This window comes from Nannospalax galili, unplaced genomic scaffold (assembly GCF_000622305.1).
Source record: "Nannospalax galili isolate Female #2095 unplaced genomic scaffold, S.galili_v1.0 scaffold407, whole genome shotgun sequence".
Lineage (NCBI taxonomy): Eukaryota > Metazoa > Chordata > Mammalia > Rodentia > Spalacidae > Nannospalax > Nannospalax galili.
Window position 1 is genome coordinate 666441 of NW_008355644.1, and position 7474 is coordinate 673914.

Genomic DNA, 7474 nt, shown 5'->3' on the forward strand with positions numbered 1-7474 from the left:
TGACACTCCTCTTTGTAGACTGGACACTGGTTCAAGCCCATCTCATGGGGTCTCCTCAGCCTCCTTGATCAAGAGGACAGGTGACCCACCATTACAGGAGATGTTGGGAGATGCTCATAGTCCCCTGGAACTAGTCGAACTAGGAGGGCAAGGAGAAAAAGCTGTTCTTAATGTCCCTCTGACCAAATTAAGTATAGGCCTCAAAGTATGTCTTTTAAACATCCAAGAAGGTTAGTTCCACCAATCTGGTACTTTTAATTGCTATATGCCATGTAGATAAATCTTGGGCAAAACCCAATTGTTCTCAGATAAACCTTACCTAGACATATATTTCTTGATCTTCTATGTATAATTTGTCAGTAGGTTGTTGGGCTAATACTAGCTAGGTATTATCTCTTGCATTGTCTAACCCCTCCATCATGGTTTCCCCAATTAAGGTGCCCCCATTTTCCCCCTTTCTCCCTTAATAATACTCTTTTCCTATGGTCCTACCTCTCTTGAGCTCGTTCTTTCCCTTTATCCCCTAGGTTCCTTGTATACCATTCCCTCCGCCCTCCCTTAAACTAACCCAATTTTTATCCATATCTCCCTTATTAAGGCCTGTTTCCTACTGTTCTTCTCTTTCAGGTTCTTTCTTTTCCTTTACCTCCCAGGTTCCTTTCCATTATCCCAGTTCCTGTAGTTATGTCTGGAAACATACTCACTCATCAGGATTTGATTCTTGGATCCACATATGAGGGAGAACATAAGTCTATTTTTTTTTATCTAGTTCCATCCATTTACCTTCAAATTTCATGATTTCATCTTTCTTTACTGCTGAGTAAAACTCCATCATATAAATGAACCACATTTTCATTATCCACTCATCAACTGAGCACACTTAGGTTGCTTCTATCCCTTAGCTATTGTGAAAAGAGGAGCAACAAACACGGATGTACAAGTGTCTCTGCAACAGGATGAGTTCTTTGAGTATATGCCAAAGAGTGGTATAAATGGGTCAAATGGTAGGTTCATGTGTAGTTTTTTTAAGAGTTCTCCACACTGCTTTCCATAGGGGTTGAACCAGTTTGCAGCCCCACCAGCAGTGGATGAGTGTTCCCCTTTCCCCACATCCTCCTCAACATTTGGTATCATTTGTTCTCTTGATCTTAGCCAGTCTGACTGGAGTGAGATGAAATCTTAAAGAGATTTTAATTTGCATTTCCTTAATTTTGGGAATGTAAGATGTCTGTGAGAAGGAGGATTTAGTAGGCAAGCTGTTGGTGAGAAACCCTTGATTTTACCAATGAGATGGATTACTCATGTACTGAATCCACCTACTTCCAGGCCATGTATATTAGTCAGGGTTCTCCATAGAAACAGAACCAGTAGAATGAATATAGAGAGAGAGATATTTATCAACTTAGTTCACAGGATAGAGTCTGAGTAGTCCAACAATGGCTGCACCACATTGGAGAGGCTGAGAATCCATAGTCGCTCAGTCCACAAGGCTGGATGTCCCAGTAGTCCCAGTCTGGCGCTGAAGATCTGACAAATTCCAAAAGATCAGCTAGTCTTCAGTCTACAGCAGCAAGATGAACTCACCAGTGAGAGCGAAAGCAAGCAGCAAGAAGCCAGGCGGTCTCCTCTGCCGTGGTCTTTTATACTGGCTGCCATCAGAAGGTAACGCCCAGATTTAGGGTGTGTCTTCTGGCTTTAGATGATCCAATCAAGAAGATCTCTTTCATTTCAGTTAATCCCAGATCCAATCAAGTTGACACCCAGGATTAGCCATCACAGCTCCTTAGCCCATCTTTTAATTAGGTTACTTCTTGTCTTGATTCTGTTTTTTGAGGACCCGTGTCTGGGGTGCCAAGACCAGGAATGGGACAGAACCCATGCTAGGAGGAGAGGCGGGCAGGGGAGATGGGAGCGTGAATGAGGCTGGGGGAGCAAGGCAGGGAGGGCGTGATGGACTTACCCCGAGAGAGGCTGGCGGATCATGCAGCCCAGGGAAGCAGAGCTTTTTTAAGTTTTACGCTTGCTGGAGTCTGTATCTTCTGCTCCTTGAGGAGTCCTCTTCTGACTTGTGACAGCAAAAGTGCCATCAGCACAGTGGAAAGAGACACCTGTTTTATTCCCTGAAACCTAATTCATCTGGATTACCTTTGGTTCAAGGTGTACTGGCATCTTCTGAAATATTCACAACCCTACTGCTTATCTGGTCATCAGACCAGATCTACACAAGTTCCTCTGCCTCATCCCACTCTTTCTTGGAGCCTCAGGCCCTCTGAGACCACTGCTATGGCTTAGATGAATATACCTTAGATGTCCTTATATAAAGACTTGGTCCACAGGAGATGCTATTACCTTTGGAAGAAGTGGAGCTTAGTGGGAGGTCTTTAGTATTGGAAATGTGTTCTCAAAGGGGACTGTGGAACCCTGGTCTGTGTCCTGGTTCAGGATGTGACCACTCACTTTGACATACTCCTCTGTAAGGTAACACTTTTACAATGGTGCTATATGTAATCTTTGATTCTCTAGAAACATGAGCTAAAATAAACCTCTATTTCATAAATAGCCTGTGATAAGTATTTTGTTATTATGATGCAAAATCAACTAATGTAGCCACTATCTTTAAAACATTTGAAATTCAGGACTGGAGAGATGGCTCAGTTGTTAAGAGCACTGGTTCCCAGCACCTATATGGCAGCTAACAGATGTCTGTAACTCCAGTTCCAGGGGATATGATGCCCTCTCTGGCCTCCACAGGTACTGCATACATGAGTGCCCTTACATGCATGCAGGCAAAATACATATACACATAAAATGAAAAAAAAATTGAAATTCATCTCTAAAAAAGCTAATAAAAATGCTAGATGTGGTGGTATACACCTCTAACCTCAGCACTTGGGAAGCTGAGGCAAGAGGATCTTGAATTGGAGGCAAACTCGGGTGCCATAGCAAAATCTTGTCTTAGAAAAAAAATCTGAGAAAGTCACACATTCAACATGCAAAGGGTATGAAAAATAAATCAGAAAGTTCTTTCTCCTGTCCTTGTCTCACCATTTTTTAAATTAGTTTCTTTTGTGTCTTTTCAAAAGTAGTTTATACATCTACAAACATCTACTATCAAAGTTTCCTATGATAATAAACACATGTATGTGTATATATATGATATATGTACACATACAAATATGTGTGTATATACAAATACCAATAAATATATAGTATATAATAAAGTATTATTTATCATATGGTATTGTATATATTATATATAAAACCTCTTGAACTGCCTCAAAAAACATTACTTAGGCAAAGCTTATTGTATTGACCTATTAGAGAGGGATCCAATTCCAATATACAACTGGAGTGAGAGGAAATGGAAGTGAGTCAGTGTGTTAGATTTCTAGGGCTGCTGGAACACAATAGCATCAAAGAGGTGGCTTAAAACAACTGAGATTATTTTTCTGGAGGTCAGGGATGGTTTTCTTCAGAGGCTCTAGTGGAGGGTCCTTCTTTATTTCTTCCAGTGTCTGGTGACACCATTCTTTGTCTTGTAGCATCATAATGCCTCCATTGTCACATTACATCCCCCGACCCCCACCTCCACCCCTTGTATGACTGTGTCTGTATCTCTTCTTCTAAGGGCACCAGTCATATTGAATCAAGTCTAACCCTATCTTTAAATTTTTTTATTACATTTGTGTGTGTGTGTGTGTGTGTGTGTGTGTGTGTGCACGCACTTGTGGCACAATGTACATGTGGAGGTCAGACGATAAATTGTGGAAATAGGTTCTCTCCTTCCAAAATGTGGTTTCCGGGAAATGAACTCAGATTGTGAGGCTTGGAGGCAATTGCCTCTACCTGATGAGCTATCTCACTATCCCCCCTGCCCCCAATCTTATTTCCAAAGGTTACCTTTGGAGATCCTGAGGGTTAATTCTTCAACATATATTTCTGGGGTCACATTCAATCCATAATAGTTGTCCCAAGAAACACAAATGATTCTTAGTATAAGGAACACCTCCAGAAAGGCCACATGGATTCACTGGGCCTCAGAACAGTCCTTTCAAGATGGTGGGGGAAGGGTAGGTTCATCTGCAGGACTTTTCTATCACCTACATCTGGATAAAGGCTACCTGTGGTGCTTCATCTTGCCCATATTTTCAGGTGCTGTTCACCTCTGATCAGTCACTAGGGAAGCCAGATCTCATGCCCCAGAAACAGTACTTCATCTGAACCAGAAACTGGCCAGTTCATCAGCCACAGAACCAGGTGGACAGTAGAAAGTAGGAGCCTTGTGACAGCTTGTTCCAGGGCACGCCTGCATCTCTATGGCTTCTGGGCCCCAAATCATCTTCTACCAACTGGCCTGGACTTCTCAATTTCTCTGTGTGAAACTGTAGAGAAATATGAAGCATTCATTCAGGGCTATCTCTGAAAAATTTGCCCCAGTGAGTATTAGCAACAGCATGGAGATAGAACCTGCTGATTTGTTCAGATTATTGTCATTTCTTAAAACCTTCAACAGGGTTTTGAGCACCTAGTATTAGCCAGCCACTGAACAAGGCACTCAGAATATAGCAGATATAGGCAGCCTGCTTTTGAGGAATGTCTAATGCTATAAAGAAGAGAGATGATAAGCTGTCAAAGGCAGTTGTCAAAGGATTATTAACTGTCAGGAATGTACAGGAAGTCGTGAATCCAGTTTGCCTATGTTGCCATTTGTGGTCTCTCTCTTTAATTTAAAATATTAAGAAAATTTGAAAACATAGAGACGTAAAAGATGCTGTATTTTCCTTTATTGTCCAGCAGAAAGGAGCAGAGTTTTGTGGGTTGTGAGAGAGTTAAGTAACAGATGCCTTGGATGACCTTGATCTGGAAGACTTAAAGCCTTCTAAATTTCAAGGAAACAGCTAACACAGAAATCTGACTTCAAGATGCAATTGAATCTCTTGTAGAGCTCATTAAAAATGATGGATTTGGGGGCTGGAGAGATGACTCAGCAGTTCAGAGCACTGACTGCTCTTGCAGAGGAACTGTGTTCAATTTCCAGCACCCACATGGTAGCTAACAACCATTTGTAACTCCAGTTTCGAGGGATCCAACACCCTCTTCTGATTCTGTGGGCATTGCATGACATGGGTGCACTTATACACATGCAGGCAATATACTCATACAGATAAAATAAAAATAATAAATAAAATATTTTTTTAAATGATGAATTTCTGGGCTGGAGAGATAGTTCAGTCAGTAAAGTAAATGAGGACTCTAGTTCCAGCCCCAGAACCTACATAATAAAATGCCAGGTTGTAGACACTTGTAATCCTAGCACTGGGAAGGCAGAAACAGGGCTTTCTGGCTAGTCAACCTAGCCTACTTGATGGACTCCAGGCCAGTGAGAGACTCTATCTCATAAAACAAGGTGGGGGCAGTAGGGGGGTTGTGGAGAGGGAAGCAGATCTAAATATCATCAAACTTTATTGTATGAAAATCACAAAAATTAAAAAAAAATTAAAAAAGAAAAGTTAATCTCCTTCTACCCCACCAATGTTGCTTGCACTTTCTTAGGCATCCTAATAATTTCTCATCATTTCTTTCAAGTACCTTACTTACTATTTCCTTCTAAATGGAGGATAAGAACATGTTTATATTAATAAACAAATATTAAGTGGAAATTTTTTGATGTATCATGAACATCTATATATGAGTAATAAATTACTGTTCATCCATTGGTGATCTGAAGACAAGTGATTTATGTCCTTATAAATTGTATTTGTCAGGTGGGTCTGGGTCACAGGAGTAGTCAGCGACTCGCTGGTGGGTGCTCATGGCCCTGTTGACTCTGTGTGTCCTCTCTCCCTGAAAGGGAGGCAGGCTTGGACTTTTGGGGTAGTCGTGGATGGAGCTCAAAGTCACTAGGACTTTTCTCGAGCTTGTGTGCTGAAGAGACACAGATATTGGCCTTAGCTCCTTTGCTGAACTCAACAGATTGGCTCATGAAAACTGTATTGAGACAAAGGAAAGGGTCTGGCAGAAGGCAACATCTACTATCCTGCACTTGGCAGCAAGGAAGAGGCCAAGCAGTGCAATCTGAAAAGTGGACGGAAAGGTGACAAGAAGCTGAAGATGGTGGTGGAGAGAGGTCTAACATTCTAACCCCTCAATCTAATGTTAGTAAGAACTAACAACAGCTGAATAGACAAAAGAACAAGGATCAGAATTCCCAGATGAAGGTTGTTCATAAGAAAAAAGAAAGAGGACATGGTTATAACTCAATAGCTACATGGCAGGCCATGCAACATGGGGGGAAGAACAAAAACTTTTCAAATAATCCAAAAACACTAGCTTATGAAGTCCCAGCTTGCTTTCTAAGTCTCAAACTAATCAGAACTATGCTGGGGCCAAATTTAGTAAGCCACCATCCCCAAGTGTTCTTCCCAAGCACCAACTCACTGGGTTCCCGATTCCTTTAATCCTTCAGATAAGGAAACAATGACATTTCAGCTTAAAACTTAAAGCACAGGCATAAAGATGAAAAATGCTTCAGTTTAGTAATGTTACATATAGCCACCAGTTGGTCTGAAACTCACTAGGGAATTGTGTAAAATTGCTAATTTATAGATATACCAACTATCGTTTATTTGCTGTGTGCACTGTGATGTTATAGTATCGGTGCAACTTAAAATAACTAAACAATTGTAGTCGATGGTGTTGCTAACTAAATTCAAGTTTAGATGGTGAGAAATGATAATCTTTTCTATTGTCTCCTGGAAGGATTTTTAAAATTTTTTATTATTTTTATTTTATGTGTATGCATGTATTGCCTGCTTGTAGGTAAGTGCACCCATGTCATGTAATGCCTGTGGAGGTCAGAAGAGGCTGTGGGATCCCCTGGGACTGGAATTACGGACAGTTGTTAACTGCCACGTGGGTGCTGGGATTTGAATGCGGGTCTTCTACAAGAACAACCAGTGTTCTTAACCGCTGAGCCATCTCTCCAGCCCCCTCTTGGAAAAATTTTAAGATTCATAGGTTAATATTATTTGCAGTGAATTGGGTGATAAGCATCAGCTTAGATACATAAAGACAGAAAACAAGTGGATATTTCAGTTAAATGTTCTAGGGAGACTCAAACTGTAACACAACCATTAATCTACTGCCAAAAGAACATGGAAAATTTTCTTAATAGTTGCATCTTAATAAATTGTACTGTAGTGAATGTGTAAAGAGCAGTTGGGGCTTATTAGCAGTGGTCATTTCTTAAAAGCAGTAGGTAGGCATTTAACAACAGATGCACCAATACTTTTACAGAAGTAGAAATAGTGTTGAAGATCACTGAAAAGCTTTCAGAAGAAAATTTTTGTATTGCACAAACTATTTTGGGTGGTCTGGCCTTATCCCTACAAAGCTTGCTAGAACCAAGTAGCTTTATGATGTGAAAAATTTAAGTACCTAGGGAAGAAAGAGCCATATAAATATATGTAATAAG

The 7474-nt window shown here is 40.7% G+C and overlaps 1 pseudogene; it reads left to right on the plus strand.

Moving 5' to 3' along the window:
- Positions 1–6537, plus strand: part of LOC103750090 — a 101032-nt pseudogene extending 94495 nt beyond the window's left edge.
- Positions 6538–7474: the final 937 nt, after the last annotated feature.